Raw genomic sequence first — 27,983 nt, forward strand, 5'->3', positions numbered from 1 at the left:
GTATGTTGTTCTTCATAAAATTCTTGGATGATCCGTTGTATTTCTGTGGTGTCCGTGATAACTTCCCCTTTTTCATTTCTGATTTTGTTAATTAGTGTCTTCTCTCTTTTTATCTTAGTGAGTCTAGCAAGGGGTTTGTCAATTTTGTTAATCTTTTCAAAGAACCAGCTCTTTGTCACATTGATTTTTCGATTGTATTTTTGTTCTCTATTTTACTTAGTTCTGCTCTGATTTTTTTAAATTTACTTTTTTTTCCTGACCTTGGGTTTCATTTGTTCTTTTTCTAGTTCTTTAAGGTGTAACATGACGTTATTTATTTCAGATTTTTCTTGTTTTTGAGATAGGCCTGCAATGCTATAAATTTCCCTCTAAAAATTGCTTTTGCTGCATCCAAAAAATTTTGGTAGGATATATTTTCATTGTCATTTGTTTCTATGTATCTTTTGATCTCTCCTCTAATTTTTTCTTGACCCGGTCATTCTTTAAAAGTATGTTGTTTAATATATTATTTTATAGTGTACATGGAACTTTCTCAAGGATAGACCATATATTGGGACATAAAATCAGCTTCAGCAAATTTAAGAAGATTGAAGTCATACCAAGCATATTCTCTGATCACAAGGTTTTGAGCCTGGATACTAACTGCATAAAGAAAGCAGGAAAAAACACAGATAGATGGAGATTAAACAACATACTTTTAAAGAACGACTGGGTCAAAGAAGAAAGTAGAGGAGAGATCAAAAGATGCATAGAAACAAATGACAATGAAAATACATCCTACCAAAATTTTGGGGATGCTGCAAAAGCAGTTTTAAGAGGGAAATTTATAGAATTACAGGCCAATTTCAAGAAACCAGAAAAATCCGAAATACATAACCTCATGTTACAACTTGAAGAACTAGAAAAAGAAGAACAAGTGAAACCCAAAGTCAGCAGAAGAAAGGAAATAACAAAAATCAGAGCACAACTAAATGAAATAGAGAACAGAAAGACAATAGAAAAAATTAATGTGACAAAGAGCTGGTTCTTTGAAAAGATTAACAAAATTGACAAACCCTTGGCTAGACTCACTAAGATAAAAAGAGAGAAGACAGTAATTAACAAAATCAGAAATGAAAAAGGGGAAGTTATCACGGACACCACAGAAATACAACGGATCATCCAAAAATACTGCGAAGGACTATATGTCACCAAATTCAACAACCTAGAAGAAATGGACAAGTTCTTAGAAACATATAGCCTTCCAAGGCTGAACCATGAAGAACTGGAAAATCTAAACAGACCGATCACCAGTAACGAAATTGAATCAGTCATCCAAAACCTTCCCAAAAGCAAAATTCCTGGGCCAGATAGCTTCACTAGTGAATTCTACCAAACCTTCAAAGAGGATCTAATACTAATCCTGCTCAAACTCTTCCAAAAAATTGAAGAAGAGGCAGTACTCCCTAACTCATTTAATGAGACCAGCATTACTCTGATACCAAAACCTGATAAGGACAACACAAATAAAGAAAACTACAGACCAATATCTCTGATGAATACAGATGCATAAATCCTAAACAAAATTCTAGCAAATCGAATATAACAATGCATTTAAAAGATTATTCTTCATGACCAAGTGGGGTTCATCCTCGGGGACAAGGGTGGTTCAACATCCGCAAATCCATCAATGTGACACATCACATAAACAAAATAAAGGACAAAAATCATACGGTTATATCAATTGATGCAGGAAAAGCATTTGACAAGTTACAGCATCCATTTATGATTAAAACACTCAATAAAATATGTATAGAAGGAAAATACCTTAACATAATAAAAGACATATATGACAAGCCCTCAGCTAATCTCATAATTAATGGTGAAAAACTGAAGCCCTCTGCTCTACGTTCAGGAACACGACAGGGCTGTCCCCTATCACCTCTCCTTTTCAACATAGAGTTGGAAGTGCTTGCCAGAGCAATCAAGCAAGAGAAAGAAATAAAAGGCATCAAAATTTGGAATGAAGAAGGTAAATTATCACTCTTTGCAGATGACATGATGCTATATATATAGAAAACCCTAAAGACTCCACCAAAAAGCTATTAGAAACAACGAATACAGTAAAGTTGTTGCCTACAAAATCAACATACAAAAGTCCATTGCATTCCTCTATTCTAACAATGAAATCTCAGAAAAAGAAATACAAAAGACAATTCATTTTGCAATTTCAGCAAAAAGAATAAAATACCTAGGAACAAACTTAACCAAGGATATGAAGGACCTATATGATGAAAACTATAAGACATTTTTTGAAAGAAATTGAACTAGACACAAAGAAATGGAAGATATTCCATACTCATGGATTGCAAAAATCAACATAGTTAAAATGCCCATATTACCCAAAGCAATATATAGATTTAATGCAATCCCCATCAAAATGCCAATTGGATTTTTTAAAGAAATGGAACAAAAAAAATCATCAGATTTGCTTGGAACCACAAAAGACCCCGAATAGCCAAAGCAATCTTAAGAAAAAAGAACAATGCTGGAGGTATCACACTCCCTGACTTTAGCTTGTACTACAGGGCTACAATAATCAAAACAGCATGGTATTGGCAGAAAAACAGACACATAGACCAATGGAATAGAATTGAGAACCCAGAAATAAAACCACATAAATATGGACAGATAATTTTTGACAAAGAAGCTAAAAACATACAATGAAGGAAAGACTGCCTCTTCACTAAATGGTGCTGGGAGAATTGGATAGTCACCTGCAAAAGAGTGAAAGTGGACTGCTATCTGTCACCATGTGCCAAAATTAATTCAAAATGTATCAAAGACTTAAGCATAAGACCTGACACAATAAACTGCATAGAAGAAAAGTTAAGTACTAAACTTATGGATCTTGGGTTCAAAGAGCATTTTATGAATTTGACTCCAAAGGCAATGGAAGTAAAAGCTAAAATAAACTAATGGGACTGTATGAAACTTAAAATCTTCTGCACAGCAAAAGAAACCATCGACAAAATAAAGAGGCCACCAACTGAATGGGAGAAGATTTTTCAAACAGTGCCTCCGATAAGGGGCTAATATCCAAAATATACAAGGAATCATTAAGCTCAACAACAAAAAAACAAACAACCCAATTGAAAAATGGGCAGAGGACCTGAAGAGACATTTCTCCAAAGAGGACATACAAATGGCAAATAGACATATGAAAAAATGCTCAACATCACTAATCATCAGAGAAATGCAAATAAAAACCACAATGAGATATCACCTTACCCCAGTTAGAATGGCTATCATCAACAAGACAAACAGTAACAAGTGTTGGAGAGGCTGTGGAGAAAAAGGAACCCTCATACACTGTTGGTGGGAATGCAGACTGTTGCAGCTGTTATGGAAGGCAGTGTGGAGGTTCCTCAAAAAATTACGAATAGAATTACCATATGACCCCGCAATCCCTCTCCTGGGTATCTACCCAAAAAATCTGAAAACATTTAGAGATAAAGACACGTGTGCTCCAATGTTCATTGCAGCTTTGTTTACGGTGGCCAAGACATGGAAACAACCAAAATGTCTTTCGATAAATGAATGGATAAAGAAGTGTGGTATATATACACAATGGAATACTATTCGGCGGTAGGAAAAGATGATATAGGAACATTTGTGACAACATGGGTGGATCTCGAGAGTATAATGCTAAGAGAAATAAGTAAGACAGAAAAAGCAGAGAACCATATGATTTCACTGATATGTGGTATATTAACCAAAAACAGCAAAAGAACAAGACAAACAAATGAGAAGCAAATACTCATAGACACAGACAATAGTTTAGTAGTTACCAAAGGGTAAGGGGTGTGGGGGGTGGAAGATGAGTGTAAGGGGGATGAAATATATGGTGATGGAAGGAGAACTGACTCTGTGGTGAACGTACAATGCGATTTATAGACGATGTAATACAGAATTGTACACCTGAAATCTATGTATATTTACTAACAATTGTCACCCCAATAAATTTAATTAAAAAAATAAATAAATAAAATAAAATAGATGTCTAAAAGTTAAAAAAAAAGAAAGTTATCTTGTGTCCTATCATGTGTTGTATACTGGAAAATGTTCCATGTGCACTTGAAAAGAATGGTGCTGGGTGAAATGCTCTAAAATTATCAATTAAATCCCACAGCTCTAATTTGTTATTTGAAGCCACTGTTTCCGTATTGATTTTCTGTCTGAGGAATCTGTCCATTGGTTCCAGTGCGGTGTTGAATTCCCCTACTATGAGAACGCTACTGTTGATCTCTGTCTTTATGTTGGTCAGTATCTGTTTTATATATTTAAGTGCTCCTGTGCTGGGTGCATAGATGTTTACTGGTTTATGACATCTTGTTGGATCGATCCCTTTATTATCTTGTAGTGCCTTTCTTTGTCTTATTATAGTCTTCATATTTTTTAAATTAAAGTTTATTGGGGTGACATTTGTTAGTAAAGTTACATAGATTTCAGGAGTACAATTCTGTATTACATCATTTATAAATCACATTGTGTGTTTACTACCCAGAGTCAGTTCTCCTTCCGTCACCATATATATATTTGATACCCTTTACCCTCATCTCCCACCCCCCACCCCCCTTACCCTCTGATAACCACTAAACTATTGTCTGTGTCTATGAGTTTTTGTTTCTCATTTGTTTGTCTTGTTCTTTTGTTGTTTTTGGTTGTTTATACCACGTGTCAGTAAAATCATATAGTTCTCTAGTTTTTCTATCTTACTTATTTCGCTTAGCATTATAATCTCAAGATTGATCCATGTTGTCAAAAATGGTCTTGTTTCATTTTTTCTTACCACCGAGTAGTATTCCATTGTGTATATATACCACAACTTCTTTATCCATTCATCCATCGAAAGACATTTTGGTTGTTTCCATGTCTTGGCAACTGTAAATAAAGCTGCAGTGGACATTGGAGCACGATGTCTTTATGGATAAATGTTTTCAGATTTTTTTGGATAGAAACCCAGGAGAGGGATTGCTGGGTCATATGGTAATTCTATTCGTAATTTTTTTGAGGAACCTCCACACTGCCTTCCATAGCGGCTGCACCAATCTGCATTCCCACCAACAGTGTATGAGGGTTCCTTTTTCTCCACAGCCTCTCCAACACTTGTTACTATTTGTCTTGTTGATGATAACCATTCTGACTGGGGTGAGGTGATATCTCATTGTGGTTTTTATTTGCATTTCTCTGATGATTAGTGATGTTGAGCATTTTTTCATATGTCTATTTGCCATTTGTATGTCCTCTTTGAGAAATGTCTCTTCAGGTCCTCTGCCCATTTTTCAATTGGGTTGTTTGTTTTTTTGTTGTTGAGTTGTAAGAGTTCCTTGTATATTTTGGATATTAGTGCCTTATCGGTGGCACTGTTTGCAACAATCTTCTCCCATTCAGTTGGTGGCCTCTTTATTTTGTCGATGGTTTCGTTTGCTGTGCAGAAGCTTTTAAGTTTGATATAGTCCTATTCATTTATTTTAGCTTTTACTTCCCCTGTTTTTAAGTCAAAGTCATAGAACGTTCTTTGAACCCAAGGTCCATAAGTTTAGTACCTATTTTTCTTTCTATGCAGTTTATTGTTTCAGGTCTCATGCTTAAGTCTTTGATACATTTTGAATTAATTTTGGTACATGGTGACAAATAGCAGTCCACTTTCATTCTTTTGCATGTGGCTTTCCAATTCTTCCAGCACCATTGATTGAAGAGGCTGTCTTTTCTCCATTGCATGCTTTTTGCTTCTTTGTCAAAAATTATCTGTCCATATTTATGTGGTTTTATTGCTGGGTTCTCAATTCCATTCCATTGGTCTATGTGTTTGTTTTTATAGTCTTCATTTTAAGGACTATTTTATCCAATATAAGTATTGCTACCCCAGATTTTTCTTTTCATTTCCATTTGTGTGAAATATTCTTTTACTTCCCTTTACTTTAAGTCTATTGATGTCTTTCAATATTATGTAAGTCTCCTGTAGACAGCATATGTATGGTCCTTGTTTTCTTATCCTTGCAGCTAGCCTATATCTTTTGAATGGAGCATTTAATCCATTTACATTTAAAGTGATTATTAGTTGTTACATAGTTATTGCCATTTTATTATTCATATTTGATCTTTGTTTGTTTGATTTCTCTTTTGTTCTGCAAAAAAAAAAAAGAAGAAGGAAAAGTACTTTTAACATTTGTTGTAATACTTTCTTGGTGGTAATGAATTCCTTTAGGTTTTTCTTGTCTGCGAAGATATTTAGTTCTCCTTTGATTTTAAATGGTAGCCTTGCTGTGTAGAGTAGTCTTGGTTGCAGTTCTTTGTTTTCCATCATTTTGCAAATTTCTTGCCTCTCTTTTCTGGCCTAAAAAGTTTCTGTTGAGAAATGAGCTGATAGTTTTATGGGGGCTCTCTTGTAAGTAACCAGTTATCTTTTTCTGTTGCTTTTAGGATTCTCTTTTTGTCATTAACCTTTGCCATTCGAATTATGTGTCTATGTGTGAGCTTGTTTAGGTTCATCTTGTTTGGAACTCTCTGCACTTCCTGGGCTTGTGTGTGTGTGTTTACTTCACCAGGTTAGGGACGTTTTCAGTCATTATTGCTTCAAATATGTTCCTGATCCCTTGCTCCCTCTTTTCTCCTTCTGGTACTCCTATAAAGTGAATGTTGTTACACTTGACGTTGTCCCAAAGGTCCCTTAAAGTATCTTCCTTGTTTTTAAATCTTTTTTCTTTTTGCTGTTCTGATTGACTGTTTTTCCTTACCTTGTCTCCTAAATTGCTAACTCAATCCTCTGCTTCAACAAATCTGCTTTAGATTCTTTCTAGTGTATCTTTATTTCAGTTATTGTTTTTGTTTTTGTTTTTTATTTCTGGCTGGTTCTTTTTTATGATTTCCATGTCATTCTTTATGCTTGCAGAGTTTCTTAAACATTCTTTTTTTTTTTTTTTTTTTTTTTTTTTTTTTATTGGGGAAAGGGAACAGGACTTTATTGGGGAACAATGGTCAAACTGTTGTCCTTTCAATCTTAGTTGTGGAGGGTTCTGTTCAGCTTCAAGTTGTTGTTCTTTCAGTCTTAGTTGTGGAGGGCGCAGCTCAGCTCCAAGTCCAGTTGCCGTTGCTAGTTGCAGGGGGCACAGCCCACCATCCCTTGCGGGAGTCGAACCGGCAACCTTGTGGTTGAGAGGACACTCTCCAACCAACTGAGCCATCCGGGAGCTCAGCGGCAGCTCAGCTCAAGGTGCCGTGTTCAATTTTAGTTGCGGGGGGCGCTGCCCACCATCCCTTGCGGGAGTCAAAGAATTGAACTGGCAACCTTGTGGTTGAGAGCCTGTGCTCCAACCAACAACTGAGCCATCCGGGAGGCAGCTCAGCTCAAGGTGCCGTGTTCAATCTTAGTTGCAGGGGGCAGAGCCCACCATCCCTTGCGGGACTCAAGGAATTGAACTGGCAACCTTGTGGTTGAGAGCCCACTGGCCCATGTGGGAATCGAACCGGCAGCCCTCGGAGTTAGGAGCACGGAGCTCTAACCGCCTGAGCCACCGGGCCGGCCCTTAAACATTCTTATAACCAGTGTTTTAAACTCTGTCTCTGGTAGATTGGTTGCCTCCATTTCATTAAGTTCTATGTCTGGAGGTTTCTCTTATTATTTTATTTTGTATATGTTTCTTTGTTTCTTCATTCTGGCTGCTTCTCTGTGCTTGCTTTTATGTATTAGGTAAATCTCCTGTTTCTCTCATTCTTTGCTGGGTGGCCTTATTTAGTAAGTGTCCTGTGTGGTCCAGTAGCAGTCTCCCTGATCACCTGTGAGTGTGTTCCAGGAATGTCCCTTTGGTGTGTTTTCTATATTCTTCTGTTGTGGTTGATGTCCTTGTTGTGATGTCCTTTTGGGGCATCAGTGGGTGGAACTGACTCCCAGGCTGACTGACTGTGAGGATTGGCTATGGCCACAATGTGTGAGCTGCTGTGTTAGCAGCTGACATTTCAGAGGGGCATCTGCCCCTACGGGCTCTTGTGCCTGTTGATACCACTCTTTGGGTGTGCCACTCATATTGCTAGCCAGGTAGTGCTCTGGTGTTGTCTAAGGCTGGCCTCTGAGTTTGTTTTTTCTGATTTCCCTTGGGTAGGGTTTCTATGCAGGCCAATTTCAGCCTTGCTGGAGACTGGTCTGGGGCTACATGGTAGAAACCACAAAGCTGTATGTGGTTCGTTGCCTTTACTGGACCTGGAAGCATGTGGGTGGGGTCTCACTGTGAACTGGGCCCGGCTGCCAACAGTATTGGTCCTGGGGTAGCTTAGCAAAAGGCTCAAGGCCCCCTAGGCCTGTTGCCACCTGCCAGTTGCCCGGCTGCCTTTAAGCCTATTAAGTTGTTGATATAGTCTCCTTAGGTGTATGGGCCATGTTGGTTGAGCTGGTTTTGAGAATGCCTCTGGTGATGTAGCACTAGCTGGGTGGGACTGGATCCCAGGGAGTCACAAGGTGTGGCCAGTGGTTTTTACAAGGTTAATGTGGAATCAGTTCTTGCACCAGTGCCTGGCCTATGACCACTTTGCAAAATGCCCTGAGAACAACACAGTCACCCACTGCTCATCTCAGGCCCACAGATTTCTGACAGTCACCCAAGAGAGACAATGCTCAAGATGTAGCTCACTGCCAACCATCAAAAATTCCCTGGGCTGCCGTGTACTGTCCATTGTTGTAAAAGCCTTCTGCAGCTTTTGGGGTAGGACTGGCCACCCAGAAGCCAAGAGTGTCCTCAACAATGCAACACTAGGTAGATAGGATGGTGTTCCAGGGAGTTATGGGGTACAGGAAGTGGTTTTACACAATTAATACAGTTTCAGTTCTTGCACCGGTGCCAGGCCTATGACCACTTTGCAGAAATGCCCTGAGAACACTGTAGTTAGCCACCACTTGCCTCAAGTCTACAGGTCCCCAAGAGCTGCCCAAGAGTAGCCGCAGAATAAATTGTGGCTCACTCCCCACCACCAAAAGTTCTCTGGGCCACTGCAGACAATCAACTGCTGTAAAAGGCTTCCACAGTTTGTGGGGCTGAGCTAGTGCTCAAGAGCCAGGAATGCCCCTGGTGATGTAGTACTAGCAGTGAAGGGTGAGGACACAGATGTCACCAAGATGGTGCACATGCGTGGATTTTACCAGACCAATGCAGTCTCAGATGTGGCCCTTTGTGGGAGGGTTCAACATAGAAAAGTTGGCGCTCTCCTGTAGGCTACATGTGAGGCACATTTCAAACAGGAACAATGGCTCCTATGTTTCCAGTCCTCCAGCTACACAACTCAGTATGTCTCAGTATGTCTCTGGCACCTCTCGAGTTGCTGCCCCTCCACTGGAAATCAGGTGAGTGTTTGCAAGCGAGTTTGCATGTGGCCCTTTAAGAGCACATCTAGGTTTTCAGCTGCCTTCCATCTCAGTGGGACAGACAGACAGAATCCTCACTGATTTTCACTACCAGATGCCATGGGAACTTCTCTTCCAGGAACAGGACCTCTGGGCTGGGGAGCCTGGCATGTGGCTGGGAGGCCTCCCTCTTCAGGGCACCTTTGCCACTGCAGTGTCCTTCCCGACATTGAACCACCATCTGCAGGCTGGGGGTAGCCCACTTCATGTCTCCCCCCACTCCTACCAGCCTTGACATGGCCTCTTCTTTAGGTCCTTAGTTATAGGGTTTCTGTTTAGCTAGTCTTCAGATGATTCTGGAGGTTGATTGTTCTGTAATTTATTTGTTATTTTGGTGTGATTCTGGGAGGCAGTAAGCATAGCATCTACCTAATCCATCATCTTGGACCTTCTCCTGGTTTATGCATTTTTAGGCCGGGGGTAAAATCAAGTTTGACAGAGTAAACAGTAGTGAGGTTGGGGAGATGTCAAAGGAGAGAATCAAGGCCAAAAAAAAGAAAAAAAGTTCTGCCTTCGAAAAGGAATATGATTTAGCTAAAAAGGCTGTGGAAATTTCCAGAACTAATTGAATATCAGCTTTGAGTTATATTTTCTAAGCATCCTGGAGTCACTACTTTCTTCCCGAAAGATACTCTGAGGCTAACACACAAAATGGTGCTTCAAATCCAGTCTGGTTAGTGGAAGATCACTAGGGTAAGAGTCAGGAGACCTGAGTTTAGGGATTCACTTGGCCAGTTGGGTGACTTTGAAATAACCCATTCTTTATCTTTACTTATTTTCTTCATCTCCTCCAAGCACTAAATTTATTTTAAGATGTACACATTGTGCTTCACTAGATAACAAAGTGAGCATTTACATTTTCTAAAATATGATGGCTTTCAAAAACAGACTTCCCCTTTTCCTCTCTATTCTTGCTTGTCCCTGATCTCCACACTGATTTTTAATAGCAACACTATTATGCTATTTAGACACTTCTTTTTTTTAATTACTTCTATTATATCAGAAATATTCTGTATTGCCTTTATTCATCTATCTTCAGTCCAGGAACCAAATATGCTTACTGGGTTTCCCCTTGTAGTACCTGTAACTGTAAGGTTTATCTTCATTCTCTAAGATCCCCATGTATCTTAGAATATAGTGGACTCGATGGCTTATAAACAACAGAAATTTCTCACAGTTCTGGAGCCTGGGAAATCCAAGATCAATGAGCCTGCAGACTGAGTGCTTGGTGAGAGCCCACTTCCTGGTTCAAAGATGGCTGTCTTTTCAGTGTCCTCACATGGTGGAAGGGTAGACACTTCTTTTTGTTGTTATTATTTTCATTTTTGTTTATATTTCTTCACCTTGAGCAGATTCTTTTTTCAGACAACTCATGGTTCTCTGAACATATCTGATGTTTCCTAATCTGTGTGTACCCGCCCAAAGTATTCCCACCACTGGGAGTCCCATTCTGTCTGTTTCAGAGCTCTTAATAAAATGATCTCTGATTGTTATGGCCCATCTCACTGGTACTGCGTATTTGGGCATGTAGTAACATCACACACATTTACATTGTAATTACCACTAACTTGCATTTATTCATTCACTAAACTTTGTTTTTGGAATCCTTTCTGTGTTTTTCCCCATCCTAATCCCAAACTAGGAGGGCTCAAACTTGACCTCTCCCAAGTGACTAGCTTTGTGACCTTAAATTAGTAGTGAACTTGTCTGAACCTCAGTTTTCTCATCTTTAAAATACAACAGTAACTGCCCTAGTAGATAAGACAATATTTAGTACATAGTCTGGCATTCTATAAACCCACATATGTCTAATTGAAGAAGGTTGTAGGATGGAATTGGAGTATATTAGCTGAGAACTGACTCCTGTGGCCTTAGCAATAAGTCCCGAGTCCTTCACACAGTGCCAGTGCCAATGGATAGTGAGCAATGACGAATGCTGAGGTCATTTATTTTTACTACCAGTGTAACTTCTCTGAAGAGGATAACCTGATTTTTTTAAATGTGGGGTGGAAAATTTTCCACACTAATTTACAAGACTGAATTATATTCCAGTCCACACTTAATTATTCATATGGGCATTTTTCACTTCTAGATTATTAGTGGAATTCTTTCCCTTCAGATTTCAGTCTGCCTTCTCTCTGCCACCCAGCATGTGACTGGGCCACATCCCCCTCAGCCATTTAGTGTGGGCTTTGGGAATGCAAACTCATTATAACTTTTTCCTGAGCAGAACATTGCTAGAACAGAAAATCTGAATCCCCCAAAGCAATACAAAGCATTCCAAAGTAAAATACAAGAAACATTTTGATTGTTTTTCTGTTTTGGATTATTTGTGCTACTATTCATTTCCTTTTTTGTGGATAATCAAGAACTGGCTGTAGTGTGATTACTAGGACTTTACAATTGCTGAGAAAACTGCAGGGTATTAAAATGTTTTAAGGGTAAATTCATAATCCCAAATAGTTACACTTCACAGCACATACTGCCTTGGACAAGGGGAGTAGTAGAATAGGCAGTTAGTTCCAATAGTTTCAACATATATGGTCTCAGCTTCAACTGTTTCAAATGATACCAGGCCAGTTCTGATTAAAGGCTCCAAGACAGAGAGAGAAAAAAAACAAACACCTCGATCTTGAACAGCAAAGATTTTTTTTAATGCAACTTATACAAATTTTAAAAAAGAAAGATTATATTTTATTTTTTTAGCCAAGAAATTGCTTAACAACATTTAGCTAAATGTAAGGTCTACACCCTTTAATCATTTTTAACTCCAGCCATCTGAATGTACTGGACATGTGCACTATGCTCTGATAAGCACACAGCAAAAATAAGCTAAATGGAACGTTCTTATCATCTCATTGTTTCTAGAGTCCATGTCATGAAGACACTAATCCAAATATTACACATGGGTTATTTTAAATTCCAGCTTCAAAGAACCTAGGGTCACCTAGTCAGTAATGGAGGGTCTCTGAGATCCAGAGGTAGCTTGTGGTGGTGGAGCTTTGAGGTGGAATGCAGGGTCCCAGGGCCCTTCCTTGGTTGTGTGCTCCCAAATCAACTCTAGTGAGACTATAAAAAGACTCTTGGGAAATCAGTCCCCTTGCGTCTTCCTTTGTAGGATTGAATTCAATTTAATGGGAACAATTTCAATTTCACTGTCTAGCTCTATGCTGTACTAAGCACAAGACATTTAGATAGAGGCTGCAAAGATGACTATGATATAATTCCTGCCTTCAAACAGCTTACAGTCTAGTATAAGACATTGATGCACAGAGAGATATTCACCCACTATCTCAAATATAATCACACTGTATTGGTTGCTAAGAGTGTAATGGGAGCACAGAGCAGGCATCTTGAATAACATTTTAGGACAGCACAGGACAGCTTCATGAACATGACATCTGAACCAGACCTTGAAGAATGAACAGGATTTTGACAGAGATAGGAAGAAGGGTGGGACTTTTAAGCCACCTGCTGATTTTCCCTAGAGAAAGCTCTGACCCAGGAACCATACATTAAGAGAGAACAATGCAAGACAAGTTAAAAAACAACAACTGAGAAAAGGATTCTCAAAGTGATAGAAAGAAGTAGGCAATCAACAAGTGAGAAGGCTTACAAATGTAAGACTTAACTGTTAAACTACTGTGCCTCTATCCTGGCAACAGTCATGCCACTCCTTTCATGAATTCCTTTTTTTTTTTTTTAGTGGAAATTGACACCTCCCCAGGAGAAGTTCTGAGTCCTCTAGCACCTAATGACCTTTGTTTCCTTTGGGATATTATTGTCATTTTAAACAACAAAAGTTATGAGTGTGAGTTATTCTGCCTCCCTAACAATAATAATAACAGCTAATTTGTTGGGCATTTATTATATGCTAGGCATTTGTGCTTAGCATTTTACATATACAATCTCACTCATTGAATCTTCACAACAGTTCTTTGAGTTCTATACTACCTTTATTAACATGTTGTATTTTGCAGATGAGAAAACTTTGACTTGGAAACTTTATTGTGCCCATGTACACAGCTAGTAAGATTGAAACTCATGCTTTTCTAATTCTAAAGCTCAAGTTCTTAACCTCTGCATTATACAGTCTTCCCAGCAGTGTTATTCTCCCATAACACTAATATCACAGTTATATATAGTGCTTTACAAATGCATATGGAGTTCATTGCTTTTTATTTGTTCTTTTAATTACAATGGCCTTGTGTTGTTATTTTAATGTTTCATTTTGCTGTTGTTGTTCTCTCCTTGAAAAAGGAGATGTTCTGTAAACTTGAGATAAAGGAAAGAAAAGAGGAAAAAGGAAGAGAGGGAGGAAAGGAGGAAAGGGGGAAAAGAAAGGAAAAAAGGCAATTTTTTGATGAAGAACTTGAAAGTCAGAGAGATTAAGCACGTGGTCTCGAGGTTTAAGAAGTCAGTTGTAGCACCAGGATCAGAATTCTGATTTTCCCATCTTTTCACTGAATTATTGATTTTGGTAATAAAGGCCCAGTACCTGGAGGTTTTTTGGATATAAATACAGGGTGAAAACATGTTTTAAAATGTTTGTTGTTATCTTTGGCTATCAAAAACCATATCATATTGCGGTAAGAGAATTAGCTTTAATTCTAATTCTCTCCAGGAAATATGGTATCTGACATGATAAATTAAAGTCACATAATTTGGTCAAGGCCTATGGTTGTTCATGGCAACAGACACATACCAAGCATTACACAAATAGATGTAGGGAGTGCGAGATGAGGCTCACTGAGCAATGCATGAAAGGAATGTGAGAAGTGCATGAAGAAAGAGCATTAAATGTCTAGGATAACAGCAATGGCAGAGCTACTGTGACTTGTAATGAAATAGAATAGGCTAACAAGGGAGTCGGGGATGAACATTCATTCTGATTGCCAAATGGAAGAAAGTTAACGGTTGTCACTATTAGTCTAGGAACTTCTTGAAGAATATCCCTTGTCCTGCCCAATACTTAACCCCTAGAATTTCTTGACTCTGAAATTCTTTTACAAATGGATTTATAATGATCAAAATGATATTGTGACATCAAATTTAAGGAGACATTCACCCATGCATGATGGGAAGAAAAAGTAGAAATTGTATTAGTAATACGTTTGGAAAAAATTAAAATGGGCAGAAAAAGATGCAACTGCATAAGGAAGAATCAAATAATCCAGTGCACAGTGTAAGTGTACCCGTAATGCCTTTTGACTGTCCACCACGTCTCAGTCGTACTGCTCTTCTAATCCTGTCTCCCCCCTCAGCCTACACAGCCTAGTGATCATTTTCTTGGACATGAAATTGCTATAACTATCCTTTACTGAGCTTTTCACCCTAAAATTTCGTTTATCTCTATAATATTAATGAAGTACATGTTACCAATGGAAAAATTCCCTGGGCTGATTCTGTTCTCTATACATTCTTCTCATTAGGTCCACTTCACTGTTGTCTGTTTCAGATGATAAAACTATTAAGTGGAAAATCTATGTAATATATTCTCTTAGAACAATCCCCAGTTACGAAACATAAGCCTTTAGACTGGTTCATAATGAGGCTGAAGAGGAAGATGACAATGACAGTAACCATGAGGTTGGACAATAGATTACATGAGGCATGGGAAGGACAGCAGGAATCCAGCTACTTCATTTACCGACATGGTATAGACAAAAAAGAATGATCTTTGGAGTCTGAGATTGAGATGAATTCTTTTTTTTTTTTAAATTTATTGGGGTGACAATTGTTAGTGAAATTACATAGATTTCAGGTGTACTAGTCTGTATTACATCATCTATAAACCCCACTGTGTGTTCACCACCGAGAGTCAGTTCTCCTTCCATCACCATATATTTGAGCCCCCTTACCCCCTCCCACCCTCCACCCCCCTTACCCTCTGGTAACCATTAAACTATTGTCTGTGTATATGAGTTTTTGTTTCTCATTTATTTGTCTTGTTCTTTTGCTGTTTTTGGTTTATATACCACATATCAGTGAAATCATATGGTTGTCTGCTTTTTCTGTCTGACTTATTTCGCTTAGCATTATACCCTCAAGATCCATCCATGTTGTCACAAATGTTCCTATATCATCTTTTCTTACTGCCGAATAGTATTCCATTATGTATATATACCACAACTTCTTTATCCATTCATCTATCGAAGGACATTTTGGTTGTTTCCATGTCTTGGCCACCGCAAATAAAGCTGCAATGAACATTCTATTCTTGCTCTTCTTCATCCTGTGACCACAACATAGAGTTTATTCCATGGGCTTAAATGTTAAGGGAAAAAAGAGAATAGTCCCAAAGTGGAGTCACTTGTGCAAAGTCTCTCATTAGCAAACCAAGATTTAATACTAAACCTAATTGCAGATTCAGCCTCTGTAATTTTAACCATTCAATCTGGAATTTCCTGATCAACACTAGTGAGGTAATCTGCTTGATAGACACCCTTACTTTCGCCTAAGGAAAGAAGACCTCGCCTGACATAATCCATTCTTTTAACTTTCTTTCCCTGCCTCTTTTTTGCTTTTAAATACCTCCCATTTTGTATAATTGCTTGGAGCGCCTTTCTATCTGCTATATGGAATGCTGTCTGATTCATGAATCCTTGAATGGAGACAATTAGATCTGTAAATTTACTCAGTTGAATTTTGCTTTTTAACAACAAGACTAGGTTCCACTCTTGGTACATAGAAACTTTAGCCATGCCTAAATATTTAAAAAATGAATGCATTTTTAAACTTCACCTTGAAAGTTTTCAGAAGTATTCTCTATGCTGGTTATTGAACAAACAAACACCCACATAAAAAACAAAAGCTAATGGCAACCAACTTAGAGAAAAAATAAACAAAAGTATCAACCTGGAGACAAATCTAGGAGGGAAAATTCCCAAACAGCATTTCTTTTTTCCCCCACCTGACTTCAGGAAGGAGTGACAAGTGCTGGCTGGGATGCACCAATTCATTAAGCAAGGTACAAAAAACTCTATTATGAAATGTACGTTTTCCTAACAAAAGTATTCTAGACAACCTCCTCTACATGGCACGGCACAGTGCATTTTTTGAAAATCAATCAAGTCCTCTCATTCAGTGGAAGCCCAATCACATTGTCTGCCTTTCCTCCAGAAGCCGATTTCTGCCAGGTAGAAAATTAAGTTTCCTTTACTCTTTTTTCAGACACAATGCTTCAGCATCACAGAACTGTTGCTCTGTGTGGGAAACCGACTTCCTGTCTCAATAAACAAGCACACACAGGCTTTTCTGGACACATAATGGAAGCTTTTTTATTTTATACAAAAATCATTCCACACTTAACACATCAATGAAGCCACTTAAGCTCTACTGCATCTGAATTAAAGAGGAATTGTGTGATCAAAGGGTGTGAAAAGAACCACACAGGGCGTTCTTCAGATTCTCTACTTTTGTTACATTTGATATATAACAAACCCAATAAATATGCTTATTCCAGGAGCTATTTTCGTTATCTCATATCCTTAAGCCTGCTGAAAGTATTTCTGTATTACCCTTCATTCCACAGCGTTCATTTTATACTGACAATTTTAGTGTAGAAATGAAAAATATTGGCATGTTTCAAGAAGCTGTGGGTGAAATTGGGGGAATACGTAATTTTCTCTTGGGGTTTTCTTTGTTCCTTTTTCACTGAAACAAATATATATATATACACACACACACACACACACACACATATACACATATATACACACATATATATTTATATATATAAAATACTTCACTACAAATATATATAAATATGCAATGTGTATGTTGCTATGCACACAGACACACACACATATACACACAAAATAATAACATGGGAAATTGTTTTCCTATCAAATAATGAAATATAAAGCAAAAAACAAATGATAAAAGTTCTTTAATGCCCAGAATTGAATAGGTGAATAGGACATACTATAATCCTTTTATAGTTTTTCATGCTATGAAAAACTATAAAAGGATTATAGTATGTAGTAGGTATTTATCATTCACTGTTTTTTTGTTTGTTTGTTTGTTTTTTGTGTTTTTTTTAGTATCATGCATCCTAGAGAGATTGGAAAATCCCTGAAGAGACTTCAGGCATCCTTATAAGTCTTGTATCACAGCTACACACATACTAAAATATATTTTGGAATAATAATTAAAACACTACAAAAATGTATCTTCCATGCAGTTGCATAAAAATATAAAATGCAAAATATGCAGTCAATGAATTAAAGTTTATTGAACACATTATTAATTAAATTTATGTAATCAAATCAATATTAGATTAAGATATGTTCCTTTCGCTATCATTTGTATAGCTGGAGTGAATTGTTGAACAAGGATCCTAAATTATTCAGATAAAAATTATTTTGCACAATGTGATATATAAATGATGTATCACAGAATTGTACACTTGAAACCTATGTAATTTTACTAACCATTGTCACCCCAATAAATTTTAGTATAGAAAAAACTCTTTTCTGAAGAAAAATTATTTAAATTGGAATTAATTCATTTAAATACCATCTCTAGAGTGCCAGTTATGAGTCAGCCACTATTCTAGGCACACAAGATAAAAAAGACATGCTATGTGCTCTGTTCATAGCCTAATAAAAAGGAGAGGTACATGGACAAATAATGACAATGCAAAGTGTGAGAGGAACTCTCATGAAATGCCCTATAGGCACATAGTGGAGGAAATAACTAATTTAGTACAGAGAGGTCAGCAAAGACTTCCCTAAAGGAGTTATTACTTGAACATGGTCTTTAAAGATGGATGGGAGTATGGAAAGTTTATCAGACAGAGAAATTTGAAGAAAAACATCCGGGAGAATGCATATAGCAAAGGCATGCTGACATTGTGAAAAAACATAAACTCTTTTAAATTGGTACATAGTTTGTAGTTGGATTGTAGAACATTGAGTAAAAACAAGCAGCAGATGAGGATGGGATGGTAGGCTGGGACCAAATAACAAAGTGATTTGGATGCCCTGTTAGTGCATTTGGATTGTACCCTTATTAGCAATGAGGGACCAAGTAAGGTCTTAACAGAGTGAGTGACCTGAATTAGATGTGCATTTTGTTCCAGTGAGGTGTCTATACTGACAAACCTTTGAATAAGTACTCAGATCTAGCAACTTATAGGTCTCTAAATAATTTAGTCACTTGCCTTTTCCCCCCCTAGCATTCAGTTGTTTGACATTGCATGTACCAGCCATGCACATGGTGGGCGGAAAAATCTGGTTTATATCCAGATGTTTCCAGTGTTGTGTAGACAATCACAAATATTGAAAGAAAACATATTCCATGAGGGTGAAAGTCCCTTTACCATGCTTCACAAATAAATCATTGTTGATGATATCACTAATAGCAGTTCAGTTCTGTTTAAACACAGTTATTAAAATCAGATGACCATCTGTTTTCTGCTACAGTTTATGTCATGCAAACCTTTCTCATGGAGCCTATGGACTGTTCTCTGTTGCATAGACAAATAAAACTCACTAAATAACCATTGAAATAAGAACATATTGATACAGTTGTATGAGTACATTCTCTTCTTGATTAATTCTGTGTGTGAATATACCCAAATTCCTGAATACCCTATTTCTACACTATCTAGAGTTCTCTGTGGAAAAGTAAACCAATAAGGCTTTTCCCCCCTTGATTAATTCTACCTTGAATTTTCTGTCATCTTTCACTTATATTCACATGAAACAATGATGTTTCATTTTGCTTTTGAATTATGTACAGAGTCCCTTTCTTCCTTATTTTCATTTGTATATCCTTGAATTGTGTGGCCTACAATTGATGTTAGAATTTAAATGTGGTCTGAAGCAGTATCTTTTACTTTGTAAAAATTTGAAAGTAATGAGAAGGGAATTTTCCAGTAAACAAATGCCTACAAACATACCTCTTTTTTTTTAATTTATTGGGGTGACAATTAGTAAAATTACATAGATTTCTGTATTACATCATCTATAAATCCCATTGTGTGTCAATCACCCAGAGTCAGTTCTCCTACCATCACCATATATTTGATCCCCCTTACCTTCATCTCCCACCCCTATATACACAATGGAATACTATTTGGCGGTAAGAAAAGATGATATAGGAACATTTGTGACAACATGGATGGATCTTGTGAGTGTAATGCTGAGCGAAATAAGTCAGAGAGAAAAAGCAGAGAACCATGTGATTTCACTGATATGTGGTATATAAACCAAAAACAACAAAATAACAAGACAAACAGATGAGAAACAAACATGCCTCTTAAATGTGATAAGCACAGAAAAATCACATGTGTTGAATACTGAGGGAGAACACTCACAAGAAAACGTATTTTTACTTTTCATTTCATAGATAATATGAATCCATCATAGATTTTTCAATGTCTGAACATGAAGAGGTCCATACATTCATTCTAATAAACACATTTAAGGAACAGAGTGACAAAGAGAAGGCTTTTCAGAGGAAAGTGAAGGGATTTGAAGCCACATTCATATGAGGAAAAGTAGAAGGATCTGAGAAGCTGTCATCTGGAGAAAAGAAGAATCAAGTAGCTCTCAATAACCAGGTCCTAAAACTCATAGAACTATGTGGGATGAAAGGATTAAATTAATTGTGTATACCTCAAAAAGGAACCATGCGTGGAAAAAACATTGAGATAAATATTGACTCAATGTAAGGAAAAATCTTCTAACATTAAAATTCATCTGTACAATGGGCCAGCTGAGGAAAAGAGTGTTGTGAGTCCAGAAGCCTTCAAGCAGCGGTTGTATTGGATTATTCGAGAATTAGATAGGTTTTTAGATTTCTAGAGTCCTACTTTATAATTCTAACTGATTTGAGTCTACTGATTTTCCTACTGCTCAGCCCAAGATTATGAAATGCTGGGCCTTCCTTTCTTAGCATGACTCTGACCTCTATGGTTCCTGATTTAGTCAGTGCTCAGTTTTGGACATCATGTTTATTTGGAGGTATCAACCTTATCCTAGATTCTGATATCTGGGTTTTTTGTTTTGTTTTGTTTCAGTCATCAGTAATCAGACATCAACTTTTGATTCATATGCTTATTTGAAGATTTGATTTTAGCATTCATGATCTTGAACTCTATCACATAGAGAAGCAACAACAACAAAGTGTACCTCAGCACTTCTTTGTACAGAGACATGTTGAGGCATTAAAAGTTGAATATACGTGTAGGTTTTTACAGAATGATTTAAATTGGTCCATTCTTAATCACTTTTTAAAATAATTAGGATTTTATTTGAGTACTTTTTAAATTGTTTTATTTCTCAATTAGAGTGGCATACAATATTATATTAGTTTCAGGTGTACAACATAGTGATTAGACACAACTTATGAAGTGATCACCCCCATAAATCTAGTATCCATCTGGCACTATACATAGTTATTACACTATTATAGACTATATTACTTAAACTATATGGTCCATCCCCATGACTATTTTGTAACTACCACTCTGTATTTCTTAATCCCTTCCCCTTTTTCACCAACCAGCCAACACCCTTCCCAGCTGGCAAACATCAAAATGTTGTTTGTATCTATGAATTTGCCTCTATTTGGTTTATTTGTTTTGTTCTTTAGATTCCACATATGAGTGAAATCATATGGCATTTTTATTTCTCTGTCTGACTTACTCTACTCAGCACAAGAGCCTGTACGTCCATTTATGTTGCAGATGGCAAGATTAAATTCTTTATTATGGTCTAGTAATATTCCATTATATATATGTACCACCTCTTCTTTATCCACTCATCCACTGATAGACACCCAGGTTGCCTCCATATCTTCACTAGTGTAAATAAGGCTGCAATAAATATATGGATGCACACATCCCTTCAAAGTAGTGTTTTGGGTTTCTTCAGGTAAATACAAAAATGGGATTACTGGGTCCTTCTTTGTCTCTTGTTATAGCCTTTGTTTTAAAGTCTAATTTGTTTTGCATAAGTATTGCTACCCCAGCTATTTTTTCTTTCCATTTTCATGAAATATCTTTTTCTATCCCTTTACTTAGAGTCTATGTGTGTCTTTTGATCTGAAGTGAGTCTCTTATAGGCAGCATAGGTAAGGGTGTTGTTTGCTTATCCATTCATCCACTCTATGTCTTTTGATTGGAAAATTTAATCCATTTACATTTAAAGTAATTATTAATAGATATGTAGGTATGCCATTTTATTATTCATGTTTTTTATCTTTTTTCCTCCTCTTTCTCCTTCTTCTTCTTTTTCCTCTTCTTCTTCTTATTCTTCCTCCTCCTCCTTGTCTTCATCTTCATCTTCATCTTTTTCTTCTTTTCTTCTATTTTTTCTTCTTCTTCAAGAAGTACCTTTAACATTTCTTATAATGTTGGTTTGGTGGTGATGAACTCTTTTACCTTTTTCTTGTCTGGGTATCTCTTTATCTGTCCTTCAATTCTAAATGATAGTTTTGCTAGGTAGAGTAATCTTGGTTGGAGATGCCAATCCCTTCTGGCCTGTAAAGTTTCTGTTGAGAAATCGGTTGATAGTCTTATGTGAGTTCCCTTGCAGATAAAAGTAACTAACTACTTTTCTCTTACTTCGTTTAAGATTCTCTGTTTATCTTTAAACTTTAACGTTTAATTATGATGTGTCTATTGTGGTCCTCTTTGGGTTCATTTTGTTTGGGACTGTCTGTTCTTCGTGGGCTTGTGTGTCTATTTCCTTCCCTGGACTTTCCTAAAATCTCTCAAACGTTCACAAACCCAAACAAGCAGCATCTGTCCTCAGTGTGCCCCATACCTCTTGCTAAGCAGCTCCAAGCCTGCCTGTAGCAGAAGCCAGCCTCATTTTGTGACTTGGCCTCTCCTAGGTTCCTACAAGCCTAGTACAGGTGGCTGCCGATTGCTTTGTAGCTTATGCAGATAGCTCTGGGCAGGGCACAGGCTGTGGCTGAAATTTCTATCATTATTTCTTCAAATAGGTTTTCAATTCCTTGTTCTCTCCTCCTCTTCTTCTGGTACCCCAATATATGAATGTTGATATGCTTGATATTGTCCCAGAGGCCCCTTAAAATGTCCTCATTTTTTTGGATTTCTTTTCTTCATGCTGTTCTGATTGAATGTTTTCTGCTACCTTAACTGTAAATTGCTGATTTGATCCTCTGCTTCATCTAATCATTCTCTTAATTTATTCTTAATTTCGGTATTCTTCATTTCTGAATGGTTCTTTTTTATGTTTTCTATCTCCATTTTTATGTTTCCTGCCTCTTTGTTAAAGTTCTAATTGAGCTCATCTACTATTTCTCGAAATTCAATGAACATCCTTATAACCAGTGTTTTGAACACTGCATCTGGTAGATTGCTTGTCACCATTTTATTTAGTTCTTTTTCTGTTCTTTATTTGGGACATGTTTCTTTGTCTCCCCATTTTTGATGCCTCCCAGTGTTTGTTTTTATGTATTAGGTAGAGTAGCTATGTCTGCCAGTCTTAGAAGAGTGGCCTTATATAGTAGGTGTCCTGTGGGACCCTGTGGTGCAGTCTCCCTGGTCACTTGTGCTGGGTGCTTCAGATGTGTCCCTTGTGTGGGTTGTGTACGCCCCCCAGTGTAGTTGAGCCTTGGTTGCTGTTTGCACATCAATGGGAGGGATTAGCCCTGGGGCTGATTTGTTATGATGACTGGCCATAACTACAGTGGAAGAGCTGTTGTGCAGGGGCTGATTCTATAAATTCAGATTTGCTTTAGCAGGGCTGCCCAGTCTGCCCAGTTGCCTGCCCAGTCTTCCCTTTGGGTGTGTCACCCATGGAGGCATCTGGGTGGTGTTGTGGCATGGTTCAAAGCTGGCCATCTTGTGTGCAGGCCCTGGGTCCTCCTGGGAAGGGCCCTGACACAGGCCAAGTTCCGCCTCTGCCTATGCCCTGCCCAGAGTCACCTAGCATGAGCCACAAAGCAATCCACAGCCATCTGCGCTGGGCTTGTAGGTACCTACTTGGGATAGGCCAAGCCACAAACTGAGGCCAGCTTCTGCTAGTGCCAGGCTTGTGGTTGCTTATCAAGCAGTATGGGGCACACTGAGTCCAGAGCTGTTTGTTTGGATTTTGTGAACCTTTGAAAAATTTTAGGAAAGTTCACAGCATCAACTAAGAGAGGCTATTTGTATGGAAAATCCACTGGAAGCAACTTGGATGGGTCCAAAAGTTGCGTGGGGCAGGGTCTCAGGGAATCACCAATGGCATGGTGAAGAGTGTTAGCTAGATTTATGTAAACTCAGATATGGTAGCTGACTGTAACTTCATGCCAGGGGGGCAGGGGCTCGATAAAGAAATAATGGATTCTGACAGCACTTCTGTCCAGGAGAAAGCTAGCCTTCTAGCCCTTGCCCTGAAGCTAGACAATTCATTTCCTCCCTGTAGGTCCCTGGCAAGTTGTTGCCCCAGTGCTGGAGCTTAGAGTGAGTGAGTCCCTCAGCAAGTAAGTCCATGTCTGGGTCCTTTAAGAGGAATGCCTGGGACTCCAACAGCCCTCCATCTCACTCAGCCACAATCTTCACTAGTTTTCATAGCCAGAAGTTGGGGGACCTTTTTTCCTGGCACTGGAACCCTGAGCTGCGGAGCTTCAGGGAAGGCCACTTTAGCACAGATATCCCTTCTGATTTTTAACTCACACTTGAGTGTAAGACCAGCCCATTCCACGTCTTTGCCCCTCCTACCAGTCTTGTGGTGGCTTCTGTATGTCTTTAGTTGTAGTATTTCTGTTCAGCTAGAATTCAAGAAATTCTCAATGATGGTTGTTCTGTACTTTAGTTATAATTTTGATGTGATCATGAGAGGAGGTAAGCACAGCATTTACCTATTCTGAAATCTTGACCGCTAGTTGAGCGTTTTTCTTTCCGAAAGCCTTTCATCATTTACACACATTAGCCTTATGCCATATATCTTAAGCCAGTTAAGAATGTACAGAAAATTGAGAAAAGCTTAGAAGTTTTTATGTTGATCACTTCTCTCTTGGGAAATTCAGTCAATTAGCCAGCAACTTATTTAATCTACAACACTATTACTCCCCCACACCCTCCCCAGATTATTAACTTATACTGCGTGAAAGTTTTCGGTCTAACTTAAAAGTCTCGTTGACTTGACAGGCTTGGAATTTCCCTGTCAGTACAGAAATTTTAGGATGTCAGTTATCTCCCAAAAAACAAACTTTTTTGTTAAGAAAAGGAAGCTTAAACAGGCATCAAGCACACTTTTGTAAACTAAACATTTTGGTAAATGGACAGTAGATGAATCATAGGCATATGAATTACATTAGTTTCTATGTACTTTCATGTTTCAACATGAAGGGGTAACAATTGTAAGCTTTGTTCTTGACTTTTGAAAGCCAAACTTATCTGAACATGCCATTTGAACATACTTGAAGCTTACCATGCCCTTATTTAATGCTGATGTCTACATTTTGTGGCTTTTCATAACTGAAATATTTTCAAATTTTCAGAAAATTCACATTGACGCTGATGGAAGTGGATCAAATGACCGTTGAACATCCTTTTGATTCCAGCAATCTATCCATGTTTTTATTTTTTTAATTTTAGTAAGACATAGGAATACTATATAGCAAGTCTGCTATATATCCTTATTATATAGGGGAAGGGAATTGTTATCTATTAGTGGAAAAAAAGAAATAAAGCAAGAGGTTCTTGCATTTTGGTGAGCTGAAAACAGTATTGATTCCTTTAACAAGCATTTATGTAATGCCTAGTACAGTGTTTCCCTGAAAATAAGACCTGACCCGAAAATAAATCCCAGTTAAGATTGTCAGCCAGACGGACGCATTTAGTACATTATGACGATGTTCCAGAAGAAGATGACGTTTGAATAAATGTAGATTTTTGTACATGAAAAAATAAGACATCCCCTGAAAATACATCCTAATGCATCTTTTAGAGCAAAAATTAATATAAGACCAGGTCTTAGTTTTGGAGAAATACAGTATAAGACCGAGTCTTATTTTTGGGGAACCATGGTATGTGCCAGACATTTTAGATACAAAGCTACAGTCCCTACTCTAAAGGAGCACTTGGTCCAGTGAAGAAGATAGACAAGGAAGTAGGTCATGTTAATACAGTATGAGATACTATAACAGGAATATGTGCAGGGTGTCCTGGGGAGGAGAGGAGTCTAACCTTGGAGAGGGGTGGAGGAAGGCTGAAAATTATTCCCAAAAGCATTGGTGCTCAGACCAAAGGCTGAAGGATAAGAAAAAGTAAGTTAGGAAGTGAAGAGTGGTGGAAGGTAAGGATGTGCAAAGTCAGGGACGTCTGATATACTGGAAGTTTGGAGAGAGTTTAGCATGGATGTTACATAGGATTTCAGTTTCCATTTGGAGAGCAGGAAAAGCCAAAGCTGTCAAAGGAGGCTGGGGCCTGATCATAAAGGCCTTTTCTGCCAGGTTAGGAAACACAGATCAGTACTGACTTTAGCTCACATTTGGCTTCTGCTGTTATTGTTCCAGTTGAACTTGTGTACTGACAGCATCTGGGTTAACCATGTGTCCTTATATAGTTGTGCTTTTATTTCACTTATTATTTCTCTTAAATATAATGCAATTTATTTTCCAGGAAAATAGGGGTAGGAGAGGGAGTGGGTGGGGATTTACTCCTTACACTTGAGCCCTGATAGAAACATTTTGACATGTGAATCTACATTGCTTGTTCAAGTTGGTTCAATCCTTTTGCATTCCTGGGCCTTGGTTTCCCATCTGGAAAACTGAGATCACTGTGATCTTTTTCAGATGTGCTTTGTGTCATTTGGAGAAAAGTTGTTATTTGACCAGAAATGTTCTCGCATTCCTCATTAGACTGTACAAATAATTCACTACTAACATCATCCAGGGTTGGATTGTATTTGGAACTTTTATGTTGAACAATTCTCAAGTCAGACTGCTGTGATTCATCACAACCTTCTATGACCTTTCCTAAGAGGTAAAAGGGGAAAAAAAAGGAAACACAAGAAGTTCATTTAAAGATGAAGGAAGAATTAAAGAATAAAATAGTATTAAGGAGCTGTGGAGATTGAAATAAAACTCAATGGGTGATTGCGTATATGTTTAAGAAGCATCAATAAAAGAGTTTTGGATCACAGATGCAGAGGAAGATTTTGCTGTGGAGTCTGGTAACATGGCTAAAAATCTTCTCTGCCTACCGTTCCTATTCTGGACATAATCTTAATTAATAAATGTTAGCATATATTGAACATTTTCTACAAACTAGGTGCACTAGGCATTTGTGACACCCTCCTGGGAACCTCTCCAAAAGGCAGATTATGTCCATTTTACAGTGAGAATATTGAGGTTTGGGAGGTTTGGTGATGTGGCCAATGACCACAGCTAGAGAATGGCAGAGCAGGAATCCAAAACCACGTCCTCATGGCTCTAGAGCTCTTTACCACTCTGCTTTGGTGCCTCCTCTAGTTGCCTCCATGATTGGTTTCAAATAAAAAGACAGTTGGAATGAGGATACAGGACTCTGTCATATCTGAGGGACCTCAGAAGTGAAGTCAAGAGTTCTGGGATCACAGCTTTCAGGATCACAGTTCAGGAATCACAGCTTTCTTAGGCCTTTCCATAGGGAGTAGAACCTGTTTAGCAAGATGTTCTGATCATTAGTACACATTTGTACTGTGAGTCTTAGGGCAGTTTTCTATTCTCATCAACCCAGCTCTCCAGTCAGACAGGGCATTTTCCTCTCTTCACTGTAGTCTCTAAGTACTGTAGGGGAAGTCTGAATTATAGCAGAACTGTACCACATTCTGGCTTCATGATTAAATTTTCCTTCTTTATTTTTTGGGAGTGGATCAGCAGAAAAAGAATAGAAAAATATGAGTTTTATTCAGTTGGCTTTTAAGATAAAGTCCAATTTTACTTCAAAAGAAGCACTTACATAATAAGAAAGATTTTCCCCATTTTATAGATGAGGAACCCAAAAAACAGTCAAGTCAGGTACTAATTTAACTGCCTCATAAGAGCTATTATCAGAACAAAGACACAATATAAGGACTCTTTAAATAGTGCAAAAATTGTGGATACTAAGAAGCTTAGGGATATTTCTTCTTTTTTTAATTATGGTAAAATACACATAACATAAAATTTGCCATCTTAACTATTTTTAAGTGTATGGTTCAGTGATATTAAATATATCCCCATTGTTGTTCAATACCACTACCCATCTCAAGAATTCTTTTCATCTTACAAAACTGAAATTCTGCAATCATTAAACAACTCCCCATTTCCCCATGCCTCAACCTCTGGCAACCACCATTCTTCTTTCTGTCTTTATGAATTTGACATCTCTAGGTACCTCATATGAGTGGAAATGTATAGCATTTACCCTTTTGTGACTGGATTATTTCACTAGCATAATGTTCTTAAGGTTCATTCATGTTGCAGCATGTGTCAGAGTTTTCTTTCTTTCCAAAGCTGAATAATATTGCATTGCATGTACATGTCACATTTTGTTTATCCATTCATTCCTTTCTTCTTTTTTGTCGTCCATCTGAAAAATATTGACAACCTGTATTTG

At 37.8% G+C, this 27,983-nt stretch overlaps 1 protein-coding gene across 4 annotated transcripts in view; it reads right to left on the minus strand.

The window, feature by feature from the left end:
* Positions 1 to 27,983, minus strand: part of LOC148757269 (uncharacterized) — a 496,442-nt gene that overhangs the window by 25,784 nt on the left and 442,675 nt on the right. The window contains exons 3-4 of one of the 4 annotated variants that reach the window (XR_016022344.1): positions 27,792 to 27,956; positions 15,361 to 21,937 (exon numbers count right to left, since the gene is read on the minus strand). The exons of 2 other annotated variants lie outside the window; for them this stretch is intronic. The gene's annotated coding sequence lies outside the window, so the exon portion shown is untranslated. Of the gene's footprint in view, positions 1 to 15,360; positions 27,957 to 27,983 lie in introns of those variants that run through there. One more of the 4 variants, XR_016022343.1, reaches the window with a different exon arrangement.

Source organism: Rhinolophus sinicus, chromosome 9 (assembly GCF_057876585.1).
Source record: "Rhinolophus sinicus isolate RSI-liver-muscle chromosome 9, RSI-T2T, whole genome shotgun sequence".
In the NCBI taxonomy this organism is placed as follows: Eukaryota; Metazoa; Chordata; class Mammalia; order Chiroptera; family Rhinolophidae; genus Rhinolophus; species Rhinolophus sinicus.